We start from the raw sequence: 23,887 nt of genomic DNA, 5'->3' as shown, positions 1-23,887 counted from the left end.
ATTTCGCTTTTTATTCAGCAGCTTTTTATTACAGTTTGCAATTCAGCCATCTGGTTGCTAGAGGCCAAATGACCCTAGCAACCATGCACTGATTCAAATAAGAGACTGGAATATGAATAGAAGAGGCCTGGATAGAAAGCTGGGTAGCAGAAAGTAGCAATGACAATAAATGTGGGCAACAGACCCAAGCAACGAGGATCTACAAGCATTTCATAAATATATTAGCACCCTACTAACTTCCAGTGCAGACTAGCAGCAAGGTTATAGAGTCGAACTGCAGACCACACAACCGCAGTGCACCCTGGGCATTGTAATTGCTGATACCTCTATTTACTAAGAGGGTGTAGGTTTAGTAACTCTTGCACAGGAGGAAAACTCTGAGCAGCATTTCTTCCGATTTACATATTGTGTCTCTGTATCTGGCCACCTGCCTATTCATGAAATGAAACACATCAGGCTGTAAGAGACACCCCATCCATTTCGTACAGAGTTTATTACATTTGCTTGATGTTCTGCCCAGTTATAAGCACAGACATTACCCCAATCTCTGACCTCTTGTGAAGGGATCCCAGATCCAGTGACTTTGCTCCAGGCTTTTACTCTGCTGAGTGAGCAACGACAGCTCTGTAGATATTTCTGCGCTGAGGAAATTCTTCTTTGTGTCTTCTGTCTGTTGAGTAAGAGTCACACATCCCGAATTTGTTTTGGCAAATATTACATGTCATCACTGCCAACTCTGCGATACAGAGATCCCATTGAGACTGGATTTTGTTGCTGTCTATGTTTGGGCTGAGGTAAAAATGTAAAGATATTTGCTATGAGGAAAGACTGGCCAAATTGGGGATGTTCACGCTGGAGAAGAGGTGCTTAAGGGGAGATATGATAACTATGTATAAATATATAAGGGGATCATATAATAATCTCTCTAATGATTTATTTACCAGTAGGTCTTTCCAGCTGACACAAGGTCACCCATTCCGATTAGAAGAAAAGAGGTTCCGGCTAAATATTGGGAAGGGGTTTGTTACAGTGAGAGCTGTGAAGATGTGGAATTGTCTCCCTGAATCAGTGGTACAGGCTGATACATTAGATAGGTATAAGGAAGGGTCGGATGCTTTATTCACCAGTAGCTCCTCCCAGCAGACAGGAGGGAGCCAATGAGATTAGAGGAGGGAAAGGGGTGTTACAGGGAGAGCTGGGAAGTGAATCAGTGGTACAGGCTGATACATTAGATAGGTACAAGGAAGGGTCGGATGCTTTATTCACCAGTAGCTCCTCCCAGCAGACAGGAGGGAGTCAATGAGATTAGAGGAGGGAAAGGGGTGTTACAGGGAGAGCTGGGAAGTGAATCAGTGGTACAGGCTGATACATTAGATAGGTACAAGGAAGGGTCGGATGCTTTATTCACCAGTAGCTCCTCCCAGCAGACAGGAGGGAGCCAATGAGATTAGAGGAGGGAAAGGGGTGTTACAGGGAGAGCTGGGAAGTGAATCAGTGGTACAGGCTGATACATTATATAGGTATAAGGAAGGTTTGGATGCTTTATTCACCAGTAGCTCCTCCCAGCAGACAGGAGGGAGCCAATGAGATTAGAGGAGGGAAAGGAGTGTTACAGGGAGAGCTGGGAAGTGAATCAGTGGTACAGGCTGATACATTAGATAGGTACAAGGAAGGGTCGGATGCTTTATTCACCAGTAGCTCCTCCCAGCAGACAGGAGGGAGCCAATGAGATTAGAGGAGGGAAAGGGGTGTTACAGGGAGAGCTGGGAAGTGAATCAGTGGTACAATCTGATACATTAGATAGGTACAAGGAAGGGTCGGATGCTTTATTCACCAGTAGCTCCTCCCAGCAGACAGGAGGGAGCCAATGAGATTAGAGGAGGGAAAGGGGTGTTACAGGGAGAGCTGGGAAGTGAATCAGGGGTACAGGCTGATACATTAGATAGGTATAAGAAGGGGTTGGATGGTGTTTAGCAAGTGAGGGAATACAGGGATATGGGAGAGAGCTCATAGTACAAGTTGATCCAGGGACTGGTCCCATTGCCATTTTGGAGTCAGGAAGGATTTTTCCCCCTCTGAGGCAAATTGGAGAGACTTCAGATGGGGTTTTCGCCTTCCTCTGGATCAACTGGCAGTTAGGCAGGTTAAAATAGAGTTAAAAGGTTGAACCTGATGGACATGTGTCTGTTTTCAACCTAACTTTCCGTGTTACTATCAGATACAACATTAGAGTGCATCTTGTTAAGACTTGGTGACCTCCTTAGTGTCTGGCCTTAAAACTAGAGGTGCACATTGTACGGACTGATTAAAATTAGGGCATCGGCCCGGGGCTCTCAGTCTTAGACAGAAACCTTCGCTTGAAAAGTGTAATAATACAAACTTTATAAAATATAACATAATATATATTATAGTATAATATATAATAATAATACAAACCCATTATCCGGAAAGCTCGGAATTACAGGAAGGCCATCTCCCACAGACTCCATTTTAATTATTAATTCTAATTTTTTTTTTAAAGCAATTTTCTTTTTCTGTGTAATAATAAAACAGTAACTTGTACTTGATCCCAACTAAGATATAATTAATCCTTATTGGAGGCTTCCCTTTACACAGTACGGATGGGCACACACTGGCTTTGTTGTGTTGTTGTTGCTATAATTGGGATCCTAATAACTCCATGCTTAGGTGACAGCAGGTGACTTGCAGCTGCAGGAGTTTCATCAAAACAATCTGAATTCTGCAGAGCTATAGTGGGGTCCATACCTCCTAATATTTTTGAAATAGAAAGAGGGACAAAAAGATTTGCCGTGAATATTGCGGCAACAATTTTCAACAAAATTTGGCAGGTTAGGAAAGTTTGAGTTTTGGTTTTTATGTGTTATTACAGTTTTGCTAATGAAGATGAATTGCCCTTTAAGCTGCACATTTCAGTTTCCCCAAGAGACCTGCTTATCTTAAATTGTTACAACTGCTTCTTTGTTTATATTAAATTGTTTCAAATGTAGCTGCCATTCTGGGCTCTCTGGCAAAAGCCAATTAAGTTTTAGAAACATTGTACCTTTTTCTGGCAGTTCAGTGCAGGAGAAAGTCAGGACAATTCAGCAAAAATCCGGAACTGCGGGTTTAGCTGTCAAAATCTGGGCTGTCCCGCGAAAAACCGGGACAGTTGGTAGGTATGGGGATCTATGGAAGTGCACGGAGGGGTTATTATATCAGGAAAAATGATTATACTCGATTATATGTTATACATTGCAGGGAGTATTACAGCATCTAGTCATTCCTGAGCCACAGACCCATATTATTTAATTTCCTTTGCTTCCATATTGTTACACTTATGCTCATGAGGCTCTATGTAAATATATGTGCAGTGGTGCACAAGAAATTTTTCTTACCCTTGATGTGAGGTGGCCGATTCCTCTATAGCTGGGCACCAGGATACTTAAAGGGATACTGTCATGGGAAAAATTTTTTTTTTCAAAATGAATCAGTTAATAGTGCTGCTCCAGCAGAATTCTGCACTGAAATTCATTTCTCAAAAGAGCAAACAGATTTTTTTTATATTCAATTTTTAAATCTGACATGGGGCTAGACATATTGTCAATTTCCCAGCTGCCCCAAGTCATGTGACTGGTGCTCTGTTAAACTCCAATCACTCTTTACTGCTGTACTGCAAATTGGAGTGATATCACCCCCTCCCCCCCCCCCAGCAGCCTAACAACAGAACAATGGGAAGGTAACCAGATAACAGCTCCCTAACACAAGATAACAGCTGCCTGGTAGATCTAAGAACAACACTCAATAGTAAAAACCCATGTCTCACTGAGACACATTCAGTTACATTGAGAAGGAAAAACAGCAGCCTGCCAGAAAGCATTTCTCTCCTAAAGTGCAGGCACAAGTCACATGACCAGGGGCAGCTGGGAAATTGACAATATGTCTAGCCCCATGTCAGATTTCAAAATTGAATATAAAAAAATCTGTTTGCTCTTTTGAGAAATGGATTTCAGTGCAGAATTCTGTTGGAGGAGCACTATTAACTGATGTGTTTTGAAAAAAAACATGTTTTCCGATGACAGGATCCCTTTAATTTCTTTTGGGTTTGTGTGGAGTGCGGCTTCTCCAAATCTTGCTTAAAAAAAAAAATTAGACAAAACTCAGTGATCACCGTTTCATATTGTAACTCTTCATTCAGCCCTGCCTTGGATTTGTCTCTTGCGTGGAACTGCGTCTCCAGGAAGGAGTCAAAGTCTGCAGGAAAGAAATTAGTTTCAATATTACCGAAGAGTATTTTAATTTTAAGAAGATAATTACAAAGCAGAGATAATAATAAATGAGTCTGAATTATGATTCTCCTTCACATAACACAGCAGGACTCCATCAGTGCCGCACATTACAGATACACTTATGTATATTGCACAAATTCCTGCTGCACTAGACACGCACATTTATCTTGGGGTTCTTTAAGATAAAACACTGTGACCTACGAACAAAAGAAGTCATGTATTATTAAATCACACCAAGGAATATTAGTAGAGTTAGTGGCAGGAAAAGTTGTGGCATGAATACTGGAAACCCACATGCCTCCAGCTGTTGTTCTTTATGATAACTTTTATTATGTTATTGAATAGATAATTCTAAGCATTCCAATTGGTCTTCATTATTTATTTTTTTATACTTTTTTAATTATTCTGACTTTCAAATGGTGGTCACCTTCCCCATAGGCTAACATTGACTTCGGTAGCTTTTAGGTGGCGAACTAGGGGGTTGAAATTTTTTCTTAAAGAGACAGTACTTCGACTATCGAATGGTCGAATACTCGAACGATTTTTAGTTCGAATCGTTCGATTCGAAGTCAAAGTCATAGTCGAAGGTTGAAGTAGCCCATTCGATGGTCGAAGTAGCCAAAAAAAATTCGAAATTCAAAGTTTTCTTTCTTCTATTCCTTTACTCGAACTAAGTAAATGGGCCCCTGTATGTATGTATACACTGATACACATTAAACTATTATGTGTCTATGTACTTTTCTAAAAAATTGTAATCCTCATGGGTGCCACTCAGGTGCTAGGATCTAAAGACCAATTCCCTCTCCCACCATATGTCTATTTGAATAAAAATATAATCCTCCAACTGACCATCCATGGCTTTGTTCAGAACCTAGAGCTGCTGCTGATGGAGATGCCTTGTGGTCTGCAGGTAGGATAAGATATGAATCTGAATAATAAAGGTACAAAAGGGCAAAGTAGCAAAATATATGCAAAGCGGAAAGAGTTGCAGCACTGAAATCTCATTTTATGCAGGTTACTAAATTGCATGCAATTGGACACAACTTGGGCCCGGGAGGGAAGAAGCAGCATGCATGTATACTGTATATGCACTTTAGTTCCCAAAGCTGGAAGCACCTATAGATGCAACATGTGAAGGGAGCCTCATCCTTGCACTCATAACCTTGTCAAGACAGACGTTGGGTACAGAGTTCTTCTTCTGGAAGGAGCTGTCTTGCATCTCATGCACCAAAATAAATGGCTGCATGGCACATGTATAGACGAGCACTAGTCCGAACAAATGGCAATTTGGTTGGTTTTCTGCTCCTAGTTTTTGTGCACACCTATGAAGCATTGTTCATAAATGAACCTTAAGATGTTAAAATCTGCTTTACTACAAAAGTTCAGTTTACGGGGTGAAAGGCTATGGCACTGGCCTAGCCAAACGCCAGCAAATAATCCAAATGCAGAAAAAACACCAATACCTTAGTATGCTGCAACAGGGGTGATCCCAATTTATTCCATAGTGCTGCCAGACACTGCAGTTACAAATATCAAACGTTTCGGGAACACCTGTCCCTTCAACGTTTGATTGTAACTGCAGTGTCTGGCGTTTTTTCTGCATTTGAAAATCTATTTTACTGGCACTGCTTAAATTACAAATGCACAAGAAGCAATGCAACGCACACAGCCTACTGTAACATCTAGACTCAGAGCAAATTTGCAGTCAGATCAAGTGAATGGCACGGTAATTACCTTGGGAGTGTTATTAATGTGATGTACAGAAGAGCAGAAAGATTTCCTCTGCAAGGAGGCAGCCTGGGGTATTGAATATGCGGCTGGCCCCTGGGCTCAATTTAACATCCAGCCGTGCCCGTCTCAGACAGAACCCAACGAGAAGATGCCCGATGGGCAGGCGACAGACGGTTGGAACCTTCCAGACTGGTGATAACAACGTTCTGCCTCTTTCTTGCCAGGGGTGCAGTGGAAAAGCTGAAATAAAAGAATGCCTCTATGGAAATAGAAAAATATACAACAGTAAAAAGAACTGTGATGTAAATTAAGTTGTGTGCAAAGGCTGCGTCCCTAAATGTAATCACTGAAGGGGAAAATGGTTTGCGATAGGAAAAAAATACTTAGCAATAGTCACAATAAACTATTGTCAAATGGATTTTTGAGTTCAATCCGGTGCTTCTCCAGTGAGAGGCAGTTCTGGTAACTTGGGCTGTGATGGACATGGTGTGTTTTCTCTGCTGGTGGAGAAGCTACATAGACTTTGCCGACCCCTGTCCTTCACTTACATAGATAATGGTTTGATAGAACCAGCTCTGGTGAGCATTGTTGGCTAAGGGTGGTGGCACACGGGGAGATTTAGTCTTTAAAAATCCAGTCGAATCTTGGACCGCATTGGTTCGTTGAGGCAACCCTTGATTGTATTCTTCTCATTGTGATCCAATCGTTGGGCCCAGTGTCGGACTGGGATACCAGGGGTCCACCCAAAACCTTTGACCAGGGGCCCACCAATTAATCTTATACCAGGGGCCCACTCTCAGTCCTATTATTCTTCTTCTCCTCACTGAACCTCTATTCTCCTAGTCTCCTTTCTTACATACTATAGCTCATTATTCCATCTATTTAGCCTCTTTGTTCTCATAGAAATTCACAAATGACCATGAAATAAGGCAAATGTTTAGAAGCAAGAGGCCCACTGACACCTGGGCCCACCCGGCCTTTTCCTGGAATCCTGGTGGGCCAGTCCGACACTGGTTGGGCCTTAGGGCCCTCGATCATATCAGCTCGATATCTCCCACCTCAAGGTATGGCCATCTTAAGTCTATTGGAAAATCATGTAAACATTAAATAAACCCAGTAGTTTTGCTTCCAATAAGGATTAATTATATCTTAGTTGGGATCAAGTACAAGGTAATGTTTTATTATTACACAGAAGACGGAAATAAGATTTAACGATTTGGATTAATTGGATAAAATGGAGCCTTTTTGGTAATTCTGAGCTTTCTGGATAACAGATTCCATACCTGTATTAGGTTTAATTAATATCTAAATGATTTTTTTAGCATACTTAAGTTACGGAGATCAAATTTATAGAAAGGCCCCTTATTTGGAAAACCAGGTCTCCAGCATTCTGGATAACAGGTCCCATGCCTGTACTAACAGGGGCATAATGCAAAAAAAATATACACAGTTTGTCTTTTTTATTTGGAAAAACTGTTTTGGTTAGAAGGAACCACAACACGCAGCACAAAGGGAAACCTGTAGTATATGCCTGGTCATTAACAGATGCAAAGTACAATGCTACCTTGACCCCCATTGAGTTTAAAGAGGGCTCTAGACCCAAAACTTGTCCTACTGAGCCCCCTAGTACTACAGCAGGTGGCCCAAACTTAATTAGACTCTTCATTAATGAGATTCCTGCTTCCCTGTACCATTGTTAACTGGACTACAGCTCTGAGCATTCTGCAGGTCTTCATACGTTGAAACTTGTAGTCCAGCAACATCTGAGTAATTTATGTATGCACAGGAATACACACAATCAACAACCTCAATCCACGCTGAGGAGAAGACTGGCAGCTTTTTTTTCTCCAAATCCTTTTGCTCACACCTTCCCTGGTTTACAAATAACTCAGTTGGATGCCAACCTTCTCCTTGACTCCATGAGGACATTCTTCCAATTTCTTATTTCCCCACATTGTGACACGAGCCTGTGAGCCAAGGAAGGAATGAGAGGGGCTCAGAAAGATAAATAATTGAGTTAATGCATAATTGAACATCTTAGTTCCCCTTTAAAGCTGACTATAGATACCAAAGGTCAATTGGAGCATGGTCAGATACTCTTGGTGTTCTGCAGATGACAAGCTAGATTAACCCTTCTGGTGCTGGAGCTCAATGAGAACATAAAGGCATTACAGAAGCAGCAGGTATTCCCAGAAACAAAGCCGCCTGCGTTTTGCCTTCATTGTAATTGCTGATTTTACTGGAGGCTTTAAAAATAAAATCAGCTTTCCGTTAATTCTTATATTTGTGTGTTTTTTAATAGAAGGAACAACATTGAGGAATTTTTTCCACTCCGCTTGATGTGCTCCCTCCGGACTTCGCTGAAAGGAAAAAAGCATAAATATTGTATGATAGGCAGCTGAAATCTGCAGAGGAACAGAAAAGGCCTCTGGAAAAAAAAGCCCACGTACTGCAAATGAGTCAGGATTGAGTTTATGTCCAGCAAACAGAATAGAGCTGCCCCTCTACCAACCAGCAGGGGCTTTAGTGGAGATACTGAAAGACTAAAGGAGGCCATAGACGTTACAATTACAATCTTTCCTGGAAAAGATGTTTCCAGGAATGATCATTGATTTTAATACACACCTGTAGAGCTTTATCGGCAGATTCAGCACAAACAATGGACAATGTTCGGGGGACTCCAAAGGCGCCCGATCAAAATTATCCGGCCCAATCAACGAGCCGACCGACATCCAAGTCTTCTACTGATATTGGTCGGCTCCTCTCCCACCATACAATCACCGAATATCGCACAAAAATTGTCTCGTACAATATTATCAGTGTGTCTATAGCCACCTTAAAGGAACAGTTTAGTACAAGTATGGGACCTGTTATCCAGAATGCTCGGGATCTGGGGTTTTCCGGATAACGGATCTTTCCGTAATTTGGGTCTTCATTCCTTAAGTCTACTAGAAATTAATTTAAACATGAAATAAACCCAATAGGCTGCTTTTGCTTCCAATAAGGATTAATTATATCTTAGTTGGGATCAAGTACAAGTTACTGTTTTATTATTACACAGAAAAAGGAAATCATTTTTAAAAATTTGGATTATTTGGACAAAATGGAGTCTATGGGAGGCAGCCATTCCGTAATTCGGAGCTTTCTGGATATCGGGTTTCCGGATAAGGGATCCTATACCTGCATAAAAATAAAAACTGTACCCATGATTTAGTGGGAAAACTGTTTATTAGTATATTGTATATTTCAGCTGACACAAAATGTATACAGGCATCTTCCTCTACTGACATTAAGGGGGTTATTTATCAAAGTCCGAATTTATCTCAATATTTTTTCACTACAAACTCCGATCAAATCCGCTTGGGTTGTTTGCAGATATTTATCGTGTTTAAAATATTTTATTTGAGTTTTCACAATAAACCATAAAGACAATATGACAACAAGTAGAATGCAGAAAATGTGCTGCAATTAGAGCAGATATTTATTATTACATTGTTCCTAAAATTTGCTTTGCAGGGGAAAAAAAATTAATCAGATTTTCACTTTTTTTTTTCAATTTTTCACCTGAAAACTACGATTTTTGCCCAAATACTTCCGGGTATTGCACGAAACCCATCGCACATCAAAAAATCATTGACACTTCTCCCATTGACTTATATGCAACCTCGACAGGTCTGAGATGCCCCATTTTCCCATCCTCGGGGTTTAATAAATTCCGTATAATTCAGGATTTTTTAAAAAAAATCTGTGATTTTTGCATTCAGAGTTTAGTAAATAAACCCCTTAGTATACCTACAAAAACCGAGAAAAACCTTTTTTGTCATTGATATTTGCCACTTGATGTTCAATGCTTATGTTATTGTTATTAAAAACTTTTGAAAAAAAATAAATAAAACTGTGTAAATTGATAGACTGTGCAAAATAAAAAATGTATCTAATATAGTTAGTTAGGCAAAAATGTAATGTATAAAGGCTGGAGTGAGTGGATGTGTAACATAATAGCCAGAACACTACTTCCTGCTTTTCAGCTCTCTTGCTTTCCACTGATTGGTTACCAGGCAGTAACCAATCACAGACTTGAGGGGGGGGCACATGGATCATAACTGTTGCTTTTGAATCTGAGCTGAATGCTGAGGATCAATTACAAACTCACTGAACAGTTATGTCCCATGTGGCCCCCCCTTATAGTCACTGACTAAAGGTGGCCATACACGGATAGATCCGCTCGTTTGGCGATGTCGCCAAACGAGCGGATCTCCCTCCGATATGCCCACCTTGAGGTGGGCAATATCGGGCTGATCCGATCGTGGGCCCTAGGGCCCAACGATCGGATCCTAGCGTTCGCCAAACGGGCGGTCCGATCGCGGGACCGCATCAACGAACAGATGCGGCCGCGATCCGACGGGATTTTTAATCCCATCCGATCGAGATCTGGCCGACTTTCGGCCAGATCTCGATCGGGGAAGCCCGTCGGGGGCCCCCATACACAGGCCAATAAGCTGCCGACACGGTCTGTCGGCAGCTTTTATCGGCCCGTGTATGGCCACCTTAACTCAGAGTTAGAGAGCTGAAAAGCAGGAAGTAGAGTTCTGGCTATTATGTTACACATCCACTCACTCCAGCCTTTATACATTATATTTTTGGCTAACTAACTATATTAGATACATTTTTTTATTTTGCAACAATATTTTAGAATGATTTTCCTGGAATTGTGAATTTCTTTGTGTCACATGGCATCACTTACACTCCATTCCTGGCAGCCTCAAGGAACCAGAAGGATATACAGGTATAGGATCTCTGGAAATCCAGAAAGCTCCAAATTACAGAAAGGGTGTCTCCCATAGAGTCCTTTTTATCCAAATAATATACTTTTTTTTCAAAAAATGATTTCCATTTTCTGTGTAATAAGAAAACAGTAACTTGTACTTGATTCCAACTAAGATATAATTAATCCTTATTGGAAGCAAAACCAGCCTATTGGGTTTATTTAATGTTTATATGAATTTCTAGTAGATTTAAGGTATGAAGATCCAAATTATGGAAAGATCCTTTATCCCGAAAACCACAACCCCAAATGTTTTGCCCAAGTGCAGCACCAATGCCGACACATCACAGGTAAAAAAGTCTGCACTTTGTCCTATAGCCCCCCAAATTAGTCATGTCTTTCCCTCAGGGTTTTATTCTAATCCCCCTTTGTCATCAACTGGGTTGGCTAAGAAATATTTAGAAATTATTCCACGTAGCATTGTACAGGTATGGGACCTGTTATCCAGAACACTTAGGGGCCGATTCACTAACTTCGAGTGAAGGATTCGAAGTTAAAAAATTTTGAATTTCGAAGTTTTTTTTGGGCTACTTCGACCAACGAATGGGCTACTTCGACCTACGACTTCGAATCGAAGGATTCGAAGTAAAAATCGTTCGACTATTCGACCATTCGATAGTCGAAGTACTGTCTCTTTAAAAAAAACTTCGACCCCCTAGTTCCCATCTAGAAGCTACCGAAGTCAATGTTAGCCTATGGGGAAGGTCCCCATAGGCTTGGCTAACTTTTTTTGATCGAAGGATATTCCTTCGATCGTTGGATTTAAATCCTTCGAATCGTTCGATTCGAAGGATTTTATTGTTCGATCGAAGGAATAATCCTTCGATCGTACGATCGTACTATCTGCGCTAAATCCTTCGACTTCGATATTCGAAGTCGAAGGATTTCAATTCCCAGTCGAATATCGAGGGTTAATTAACCCTCGTTATCGACCCTTAGTGAATCAGCCCCTAAGATTATGGATCTTTCCATAATTTGGATCTTCATAGTCTATTACAAAATCAAACATTAAATAACCCCAATAGCCTGGTTCTGCAAGGTACTGTTTTATTATTACAGAGAAACAGAGAATAGTTTTAAAAAAAATCGGGTTATTTGGATAATGTGATGTTTTTTCGCTCCGATTTTTAAGAGAAAAAATTGATTGATAAATGAGTTCAATTGGTGGAAGGGAGTTTGCTTCTTAAACAAATAAGATTAATTTGAGTATTAGTAAATAAGCCCCATGAAGTAATAATTTTAAATATTTGAATTGTATTTAGCAGCTATGTGCAACGTGTAGCCCAAGTTCTGTTCTCCATTAAAACCTTTCCCAGGTTCAAGATTTCTGTGTTTCATTTTTCAAACGTATTTAAGCCTGGACACAGGGAGCTGAAGGAGCAGTGATTGAAGACTTCAAAAAAAATCTTATTAATGCCCAAGACAAACCGGTGGAAGATGGTAAAATCCTTCACAAATGGGTCTCTTGGGGTTGACTTTACAAAAGCGTCTAATATGTTCAATTGGGATTACCAGCTTCTTTCTCAATGTCACTTGTAAAGAGTGTTTAATGCTTTACAACTCTCTCCGCTTTCCCCGCAGCAGCCGCTGTTTGAACTCTCCAGGTTGTCCCTTCACCCATTGTGAACCCTCCCAAGGTCTCCCCTAGGACAGAGGTGTTGATGATTTGGGAGGTGCCTTTAGACACCTTTATTAATACTGGGATTTGCTGAGCTCAGTCCCACCAGCCAACAATCCATTTATTCTGTAGATTATAAACAGGAACTGCCTATTCCTATCCACCGATCATTGAAAGCAGCGTCTGAGATATCAGAGAACAGAAAGGGGCAGGCACGGCTTTCAATAGCAATAAATATACAGATATCTTGAAAAAAAATTGTAATAAAATCGCATTACAATTATGTTTTCTTTTACTAGGCAAAATGTTTGGGTTGACCAACCCTTTAAGCATTTAATAAACCCAATAGGACTGTTTTGCCTCCAGTGAGGATTAATTATGTCTTAGTTGGGATCAAATACAAGTTACTGTTTTATTATTACACAGAAAAAGGAAATAATTATTAACAATCTGAATTAGGGCAGGCAGAATCGGGAGATTAGTCTCCCAGTGACAAATCTCCTCTTCTTTCGGGCGACTAATCTCCCCGAACTGCCTTCCCGCCGGCTAAAATGTAAGTGTTTCGTTTTCCGAAGTCGCCCAAAGTTGTCTCACGAGGAAACTTCAGGCGACTTCAGAAAACGAATTGCTCCGAGTGCCGTCCGGTCAGCAATTTACATTTTAGCCGGCGGGGAGGCAGGGGAGGCAGTTTGGGGAGATTAATTGCCCCGAAGAAGATGATATTTGTTGCCGGGCAACTAATCTCCCCGAACTGCCTTCCCACCGGCTAAAATGTAAATCACCGGCAGGATGGCACTCAGAGCGATTCATTTTTCAAAGTCGTCTGAATTAACCTCATGAGGAAACTTCGGGCAACTTCGGAAAACGAATTGCTCCGAGTGCCATCCCGCAAGAAGAGGAGATTTGTCACCAGGCGACTAATCTCCCCAAATCTGATTGTGTGCCCTGACCATAAAGTGGAGTCTATGCGAGGTGGCCTTCCCTCTTAGCTTTCTGGATAACGGGTTTCCAGGTAACATACCTGATATACATACATTTCCCATAAACCAACAAGGTCCAGCTGCTTACTTTTTGTATTTTCTTTCATTCTTCTCAGCCTCCAATCTCAGTCCAACCTTTGTAGCCTCTAATGCTTTGTTTGATTCCTCTAGTGCAGTGATCCCCAACCAGTAGCTCTTGAGCAACATGTTGCTCTCCAACCCCATGGATGTTGCTCCCAGTGGCCTCAAAGCAGGTGCTAATTTTTGAATTCCAGGCTTGGAGGCAAGTTTTGGTTGTATAAAAACCAGGTGTACTGCCAAACAGAGCCTCAATGTAGGTTGACAATCCACATAGGGGGGTACCAAATGGCCAATCACAGCACTTATTTTGGACCCCAAGAACATTTATTATGCTTGTGTTGCTCCCCAACTCCTTTTTCTTCTGAATGTTGCTCACGGCTTCAAAAGGTTGGGGATCCCTGCTCTAGTGCATGGATTTCACTCTGGAGACATAGGATCTGTTCTTCCCTTTGAGTTAAACTACAGAATGAATAAGAATATAAAGCCATTATTAAAGATCAGTGGGACTCAGGGTCAGATAAAAGTAGCAGAGCACCAGTGCATCTCCAGGTGGACCCAGGCCCTAATGCCTGAAAATTGGACCTCCCAGAGCTTTTTGCCTCATTTTAGAACAATCCCCTGGTTGATATCAGCTTCTCGCTAACCTTTCAGTCAATAATCCAATATCATTTCCACTTTGATCCCCATAGATTTCAAGGAAAACATTTACTGATTAACAGGTGGCCAGCACTGTACCCATAATCTCACTCAGGCATCTGTAACCTGCGGCTAAGGAACTACATGACCCAGAATCCCCCACCAAAGGAACTACATGTCCCAGAATCCCCCACCAAAGGAACTACATGACCCAGAATCCCCCACCAAAGGAACTACATGTCCCAGAATCCCCCACCAAAGGAACTACATGACCCAGAATCCCCCACCAAAGGAACTACATGTCCCAGAATCCCCCACCAAAGGAACTACATGATCCAGAATCCCCCACCATAGGAACTACAAGACCCAGAATCTCCCACCAATGGAACTACATGACCCAGAATCCCCCACCATAGGAACTACAAGACCCAGAATCCCCCACCAAAGGAACTACATGTCCCAGAATCCCCCACCATAGGAACTACAAGACCCAGAATCCCCCACCAAAGGAACTACATGACCCAGAATCCCCCACCATAGGAACTACAAGACCCAGAATCCCCCACCAAAGGAACTACATGACCCAGAATCCCCCACCAAAGGAACTACATGACCCAGAATCCCCCACCAAAGGAACTACAAGACCCAGAATCCCCCATCAAAGGAACTACATAACCCAGAATCCCCCACCAAAGGAATTACATCTCCGAGAATCCCCCACCAAAGGAACTACATGTCCCAGAATCCCCCACCAAAGGAACTACATGTCCCAGAATCCCCCACAAAAGGAACTACATGACCCAGAATCCCCCACCAAAGGAACTACATGACCCACAATCCCCCACCAAAGGAACTACAAGACCCAGAATCCCCCACCATAGATTAGACTAGAAGCTGTAGCTCAGCAGAACTTGGAGGGTCTCATGTTGACTATGCATTATCTAGACTGCAATCAATATAAGTAAATGTTAAATTGCTTAAAATAACAGCTGAGAGTATTAGTTTCACATTTTGTGAATTCACGTGAGTGTGAGAACTGTCCTCGCTCTACTGTGCCTTAAAGGGATGGTTCACCTTGAGTTTATTATTAGTATGTTATAGAATGGCTAATTCTAAGCCACTTTTAAATTGGCCTTCGTGTTTTCATTGTTATCGTTTTTGAATGATTTGCCTTCTTCTTCTAACTCTTTCCAGCTTTCAAATAGGGGTCACTGACCCCACCTAAAGAGCAAATTCTCTGCAAGGTTACATATTGCTACTTTATATTCCTCATCTTTCTATTCAGACCTCTCATATTCATATTCCAGTCTCTTATTCATAATAAAAAATGAAAACCAATGGCAAATTGTCTCAGAATATCCCTCTCTACATCATACTAACAGTTAATTTAAAGGGGAACAATCCCTTTAACTGTAGGCTGCCCCTCAAGGAATATGTTAGTTTTGCCATGCATGACTTTAAAATAAGTCCCAAATCATGGACTCGAAAAACTCATGATACGAGCTCTTTAACGCCAAATTGATTGGCAACATATCCCGTGATTACACCGACACCTGTGCGGCAGGTCCATGTGGCTGGAAAGGGTTAATCGGCACCGCCCCCTCTTACCGGAGGTCCTTTCTTGAACTTCAGTGCGAGTTAAATAAACACATGGAAACAGATTTATAGCTGAGAAGAGGTCGGCTTGTCAGGCCCAGTTTATGATATGCTCCATAATAAATTAGTTATAAATGAATACAGGTGACTGTGGAATTTATGGCCTTTAATGTTTTAATACAGCGCTGAAGAAAAACCTATTATTAGGGTCTTAAAAGGGTAATACAAGAATATCAACTACAAATTGTCAAAATGTTGCAAGTGTTTGAGGCCAGGGAAGGTTCTATGGTGCCCGGAGTCACGGGGAGATGTTAGACCTCTGCAGGCTCCTTCCTAGAGGTGAGGAACGGAGACGAAGAGGCTCAGGCATTCGGTGGAGTCATGAAAAACCAAAAATACAATTTAGCATGTTGAAAATGAAATTCTAAACGTAACTCTTGGGGGCAAATTTACTAAACGGGGAAGGGACTAACTCTGGCGAATTTTTTTTTTTACGTCATTTCGGGACTTCACCAATTTACTAACGGGCGCTGGTGTAAATTTTCTAGCAAAGGAGATAAACTGTAGCGCTACTTCGCACTCTAACGCCAGGCGAATTTTCACTCTGGCAAATGGACGTAAATACGCAAAGATGCCGATTTTACTGAACGTTACCTCTTGCGCCAGACTTGCCTTCACCACCTCCTCAGGCCAGGAGAAGTGCAATAGAGTAGATAAGACTTCCTCAAAAAAAAAAAAAAGCGATGGCGACTTTTCAGTTTTTCAGGGTGATAGGCTACAAAAGATCATACATTTTTTTTAAGCTACCCGGCTTCCCCCCTACATTTCCTAACATATGGCACATAAACTATACACTGGGCTCATGTGTAGGGCAATATAACAACTTTATTTTATTTTATTAAGATTTCCCTGGACTTATGTAATGTAATGTATTTGCTGCAACATATACGTCCATTGAAATGTAACTTCCTGCGTATTCAAATTAGCCAACGCTACCGCAACTTCGCTTTGCTTGCTGAATTAACGCTAGCGAAACTTTGCCACTGTTTGGCGCCCTGGACGCAACTTTGCATTTTAGTGAATTAGCGTTGTCCTGGCGAATTTTCACCTGATGTAGTGTGGCGATGTGAACGAAGCTGTCGCTGGCGAATTTCTAGAAGTTAGTGAATTAGAGTCTGGCCACATGGGCAGATTCGGGGAGATTAGTCACCTAGGGGCCGATTCACTAAACTCGAGTGAAGGATTCGAATGAAAAAAATTCGAATTTCGAAGTATTTTTTGGGTACTTCGACCATCGAATTGGTTAAATTCGTTCGAATTCGAACGAAATTGAACGAATCGAACGAAAAATCGTTCGACTATTCGACCATTCGATAGTCGAAGTACTTTCCCTTTAAAAAAAACTTCGACCCCCTACTTCGGCAGATAAAACCTACCGAAGTCAATGTTAGCCTATGGGGAAGGTCCCCATAGGTTTGCTAACCTTTTTTTGATCGAAGGATTTTCCTTCGATCGTTGGATTAAAATCCTTCGAATCGTTCGATTCGAAGGATTTAATCGTTCGATCGAACGAAAAATCCTTCGATCGTTCGATCGAACGTTTAGCGCTAAATCCTTTTCGACTTCGATATTCGAAGTCGAAGGATTTCAATTCGAGGGTCGAATTTCGAAGTATTTTTAACTTTGAAATTCGACCCTTAATGAATCTGCCCCCAAGTGTCAAATCTCCTCTTCTTCACGACGACTAATCTCCCTGATCTGCCTTCCCTTGCCTTCCGCTGGTAAAATGCTTTGTTTTCCGAAGTCGCCCGTAATTGCCTCATGAGGAAACTTCGGGCGACTTCAGAAAATGAAGCGTTTCGTGTGCCTGCCCCCAGTCGATTTACATTTTAGCAGGCGGAAGGCAGGGGAAGGCAGATCGGGGAGATTAGTCACTGCAAAGAAGAGATTTATCGCCTGGCGACTAATCTCCCCAGATTAAAGTCAGCTGAGTGTTATGGCTAAACATGGCACCCAAAGTGTCCAGTGCCTCTATTTTATTAACTTCTCTTTCTTACCACTGTCTGGTTGCTAGGCTCAGTGGAACAGTAGTAACCAAACACCAGCGCTGCATGGCAGTAATACTAAGCAATACTCCACCAATCTGCTGCAACTCTAGGGATTGTAGAAAGCAGCAGAATTCTAGTTTGGTTGTACCAAGTAATAACTATGAATGACTCTTCATGCCACTCTCCTACTTTCTCCCATTCATATCATCATAATTGTTATTTTTTACACGCAGCACCCAGAGTCTAAAAGAGGTTGTTCACTTTTAATTTAACTTTTAATATGATACAGAGAGTGATAATCCGAGACCATTTGCAATTGGTTTTTCATTTTTTTTATTATTTGTGGTTTTTGAGTTATATAGCTCCAGACAGAAGGGTAAATATACCGGTTTATATTGACTTCCACTTTGTTTCCAGGCAGATGTACAGGGTGCAGAGCTTGTGTCGGTCCCAGACAGGGGCACAGTGTTGAGCGGATAAGTCTATAGACACGTGGTGTAAACAGTAGGAGGCTTGAGTGCTGATCCATTGCTGTACAGATCAAGCTACAGGGGAGAAAGCATGGGACTTGTGTAAATAAATATCGGCATGAGCAGTGTGTGTGTATGGAAGAAAACTGACATTAAACAAGTATGTATGGTGCAGCAGCATTTGCTCCATAGGGGTGGTTCGCCTTTAAAGGGATACTGTCATGGGAAAATTTCTTTTTTTCAAAACGCATCAGTTATTAGTGCCGCTCCAGCAGAATTCTGCACTGAAATCCATTTCTCAAAAGAGCAAACAGGTTTTTTTATATTTAATTTTGAAATCTGACATGGGGCTAGACATTTTGTCAATTTCCCAGCTGCCCCTGGTCATGTGACTTGTGCCTGCACTTTAGGAGAGAAATGCTTTCTGGCAGGCTGTTGTGTTTCCTTCTCAATGTAACTGAATATGTCTCAGTGGGACCTGGATTTTACTATTGAGTGTTGTTCTTAGATCTACCAGGCAGCTGTTATCTTGTGTTAGGGAGCTGCTATCTGGTTACCTTCCCATTGTTCTTTTGTTTGGCTGCTGGGGGGGAAAAAGGGAGGGGTGATATCACTCCAACTTGCAGTACAGCAGTAAAGAGTGATTGACGTTTATCAGAGCACAAGTCACATGACTTGGGGCAGCTGGGAAATTGACAATATGTCTAGCCCCATGTCAGATTTCAAAATTGAATATAAAAAAATCTGTTTGCTATTTTGAGAAATGGATTTCAGTGCAGAATTCTGCTGGAGCAGCACTATTAACTGATTCATTTTGAAATTTTTTTTTTTTCCCATGACAGTATCCCTTTAAGGTCTGATCATACTAAATGTTAAATTTAGCCTAGAGCAAGGGCTGAGAATCAGCAGAAAAGAAGATGGGGATACTGGAGGCCTATTTGGAGGCAAACTTCTTTATTTCTGAAGGGTCAGATGCAGTATTTTCAGCCTAATTCTTTGTTCAGCTTTAGTATCCTCTAAATTCGTGGTATGTTCAGTAGAAGCACACTTTTAAATTTCTCAAGGGACCACGTGAAACGAGCATAAAATCCAGGAAGAATACGAGCGCAGTAGTGATGTCAGGGTTTTCCTGACCTGCATCCGACCCTAACCTGCCCTGCTCCAGCCCGCACCCGCGCTTCCGGGGTCCTTTTATAGACCTGCGCCGCCCCGCCAATGACGTCACAATGATGTCACAAAAGGGGCGGGGCGAGCAGACGAGAGACTATAAAACCGGAACTTAAAAGTCGGAATCCGGCATTTGAAGGTGGCGGGCGGGGAGAGCAGAAGAAGAGCTCAACCCGCACCCACGTGCCACCTGCGAGGAGCAGTGCGAGGTCGACCCGAACCCGCCCGACCTGCGGGTAAACCTGCAGCTCCCGCGGGTAACGGGACGGCCCGCACATCACTAGAGCGCAGTACCGCAAATAATAGGAAATTATCCAGGAAAATGTGAAACGGGGGAAGGTTCTATCAGGGTTCCACTGTACTTATCAAGTGTATCACTTCCAAGTGTATCAACAAATAATGACACTTTTTATACACCTCTAGAAAACTTTAATTATTTATTTTCCAAGTTTGGTTCAAAACCGAACTTTTCATCTATGACGTCTCCCAGCGACTTGATGCCCTCATGGAAAACACAGTAGGGGTCATTTATCAACACTGGGCAAATTTGCCCATAGGCAGTAACCCATGGCAACCTATCAAATTGCTGCATTGATTGTTCTACTTGCTTTAAAAAGCCAATCAGTGATTGTTTGCTATGGGTAACTGTCCATGGGCAAATTTGCCCAGTCTTGATAAATAAGCCCAGTGTCTGTTGGGTTGACTCACATATATTTTATTCATATTCTTCCAATGTAAAAAGCAACCTTTTTGTACATTGAATTGTGTCATAAATATGGTTGAATAGAGCTGGTGCAATGACATCAGGGTATGAGAATAGAAGCTCGCTGCTAGGAAGTTATCTAACTTGTCCTTCTTCATGCGGAGAGGAAACAAGGGATCAATAGAGCTAATTTAGCACATTCTGGAACGCAATTATGAGTTCAAACGTTACCTTTTGAAAGCCATTGAGGCAGAGGGAGTGAGCAGTGACCACAAATGGCTCAAGTAAGGGGGACAATGGGCAAGCAGAGGTGATAAGCTGATGAGCAAAATGTAGAAAAGGAGAAAAACGAATACAAGGGGCAAGAGGGGGCATGAACCGAAATCTCAGATCAGAAGCCGGAAACCCCCTGCAAGGAACAAACCAGTTGGCTCTTAATAGGAGAAATATTTGCCCCTTGTTCTATTCATGTCGACTCCGCTTTGCTCGCAGGGGGCACCTCTAGATTAATGGGGCTTGTTAAATGTGACCTCAGAGGAATTTATACTAGACAAGAAGGCTTGTTTGCATGATTTTTGGCATTGGGATTGGGATTGAAAAAAAAAACCTGTCATTTATAGATTCCACAGACCCAAATAGTTAAAATATGAGAAAGAAAAACCCCAGTACCTAGGGGCGTAATTAGAGAGGAAACAGACCCTGCGGTTGCGGGGAGGGGGGGCAGTATTGTAGGGGGACCAGTGAGGCCCTAATTAATAGGGATGCACCGAATACAGGATTCGGTTCGGGATTCGGCCAGGATTTAGCCTTTTTCATCAGAATTCTCCGAACCAAATCCGAATCCTATCACGTGACTTTTCGTCACAAAAGAAGAATTTTTTCCACTTTTTCCTTTCCTGCCCCTAATTTGAATATGCAAATTAGGATTTGGATTTGGTTCGGTAATTGGCCGAATCTTTCACCAAGGATTCGGGGATTCAACCTAATCCCAAATAGTGGATTCGGTGCATCCCTACTAATTAATGAACAATATTAATATATCTTGGTACATTAGTCCAACTTATCAATATTTTGGGGTCCTAAATTGTTTCTGGGGCCCAAAATCATCCAGTTATGCCACTGCCAGTACCAGTGTGGTAACTTGGATGCGCCTGGCCCCTTTGCAAAATAATTTATTGAGGGGGGCGGGGGCCTAGTGCAAACAATCCCTTCTCCCAGACCTCCTGGCCCTCACTGTGCACCGCTATTTTAAAGGTATGAGAGGGGCTGGGGAGGGGGGAATTCAATGCAGCAGACCCTGTGGTTTGGGCCTCCTGCGACCGTGGGGTCTGCTATAGGTAGATACACCACTGCCCAGTAGAATGCTTCCTTAGATCACTAGCTATTTGCACTACTACATATCAGACTGGGCTTCCCAGGGACTAGAGAAGCTGATATCTAGGGACCATTCTCACTCTAAATTGGATGGAGCCTGGGCTAAATGGTATAGAGGTTGTATAGCCTTATGGTGGAAATAAGAAATGGGTAATGGGAACTGCCCAGTAGGGTCTTCAGGAGCTACTCTGAGGCTCTGAATAGCCAGTCTGACTCTTTCTTTAATGTCAGCCAACAGAATAGAAGCTCAGCAGCAGAAATAATATCTCTGCCTTTCAGTCGCCTTGGCATTTGGTAAGTTTAAACTTAATTGAAGCAAAACCGGTCAAAATTAAGTTGATGGGGTTCTTGAGCTGGTCATAGACGTGCAGATTTACCTGCAATATCGGACGAACGACGGACGTCACATCTCCCGACCTGCCACTAACCTTCAGTTTAAATAAAGTAGTAAAAGAACAGATCAGCAATCGTACGAAAGTTTATGTCCGACAAAAGCTGGTGACAGTTTCCCACTGAAAATCGTACAATCGGAAATACACGCAGAGATATTATCCGCAGCCAACAGAAATCTTTTAACCTGTCCGATCGACCAAACAACCGACCAAATTGTCGGGACTCTCCACATTTGGTCGGAAATCGAGGATTCATACAATCAGATCTTTGCGTCTATGGTCAGCTTTACCCTCCTCATGTCATTTCAAAATGCGTTTACATTTTTTATACATACCTGCCCTTGTTTTATCCTCTTTTGTCACCAGTGTTGGCACAGAATGGATGGATAGCATAAATGTGGCCATACACCCCTATAGCTACCGTCTGGTTGTACAGGTATAGGATCCCTTATCCGGAAACCCAATATCCAGAAAGCTCCGAATTACGGAATGGCTGTCTCCCATAGACTCCATTTTATCCAAATAATCCAAATTTTTAAAAATAATTTCCTTTTTCTCTGTAATAATAAAACAGTAGCTTGTACTTGATCCCAACTAAGATATAATTAATCCTTATTGGAAGCAAAACCAGACTATTGGGTTTATTTAATGTTTAAATGAATTTCTAGTAGGCTTAAGGCATGAAGACCCAAATTACAGAAGATCCATTATCCGGAAAACCCCAGGTCCCGAGCATTCTGGTTAACAGGTCCCATACCTGTACTAGTAAAAATGGTGCACTCACAGATTCAGATTTCAGACATATTGTACGGCACCAAAGTGGCTAAGGAAGAATGCCAGGGACCGTGGGGAGGTGCTTGGAGCACCTATATGTGGTATAACATGGCAAGGACGGGTATTTTTTGGGCTACTTCAACCATTGAATGGGCTACTTCGACCTTCGACTACAACTTCGAATCGAAGGATTCGAACTAAAAATCGTTCGACTATTCGACCATTCGATAGTCGAAGTACTGTCTCTTTAAAAAAAACTTCGACCCCCTAGTTCGCCACCTAAAAGCTACAGAAGTCAATGTTAGCCTATGGAGAAGGTCCCCATAGGCTTGCCTAAGTTTTTTTGATCGAAGGATATTCCTTCGATCGTTGGATTAAAATCCTACGATCGCAGTATTTGCGCTAAATCCTTCGACTTCGATATTCGAAGTCGAAGGATTTCAATTCCCAGTCGAATATCGAGCGTTAATTAACCCTCGATATTCGACCCTTAGTGAATCAGCCCCTTAATGTTAACGAAATTTGCTGTAATGGTAATGTTTATATTACAAACAAGCTACTGCCTCCCCCTGAGCTGACATACAGGGGACTTGGCACCTCATTTTGTCTGTAGTTTTTAGTGAGATTGGGCAGCCCCAAAAATCCGCTGTACTTTATCCATGCATAGCTGGTATATGTAGCTGCATGTTCTATTATAACTAAACTATAGCACAGACTGGTTATCTCCCTCAATCTGTAAATAATGGCATGAGCAGATGAAATATCTCACCGTGCCCGAATTCCTTTATTTGTGCTGAATAAAGTGCAGTTCCTCCTTAATAAATACTCAGACTGGACGGGACTAGGAATGTAAAAAATGTGAAGCCTCCACATACTGAATTCTGAGGACTCACTGCGGCCAGGTGATATGTGGGTGCAAATGATCTACCTGCCAAACCCCAGAGATCTGATGTGGGTCACAGGGTATTTATGCCAATTGAATTAAAAGGTACTTTTCGGTAAGTTTACCACTTGCAACTTTAAAGTGGATGTGATTGGAATGAATCTGTAGCCAATCAAAGCCTAAAAATCTTTGTGGATAGGAATCTCATCAAAAATGAACACTTTATCCATTCAGCTTCTTGAATAATATCATGACATGTTAGACCATATGCTCTAATGAGCTGGGCCCTCTTTACCTGCTGTATCGATCAATATATGTATGTA

Source organism: Xenopus laevis, chromosome 7L, assembly GCF_017654675.1.
Source record: "Xenopus laevis strain J_2021 chromosome 7L, Xenopus_laevis_v10.1, whole genome shotgun sequence".
In the NCBI taxonomy this organism is placed as follows: domain Eukaryota; kingdom Metazoa; phylum Chordata; class Amphibia; order Anura; family Pipidae; genus Xenopus; species Xenopus laevis.
Note: the sequence above shows the minus strand (reverse complement) of the source record.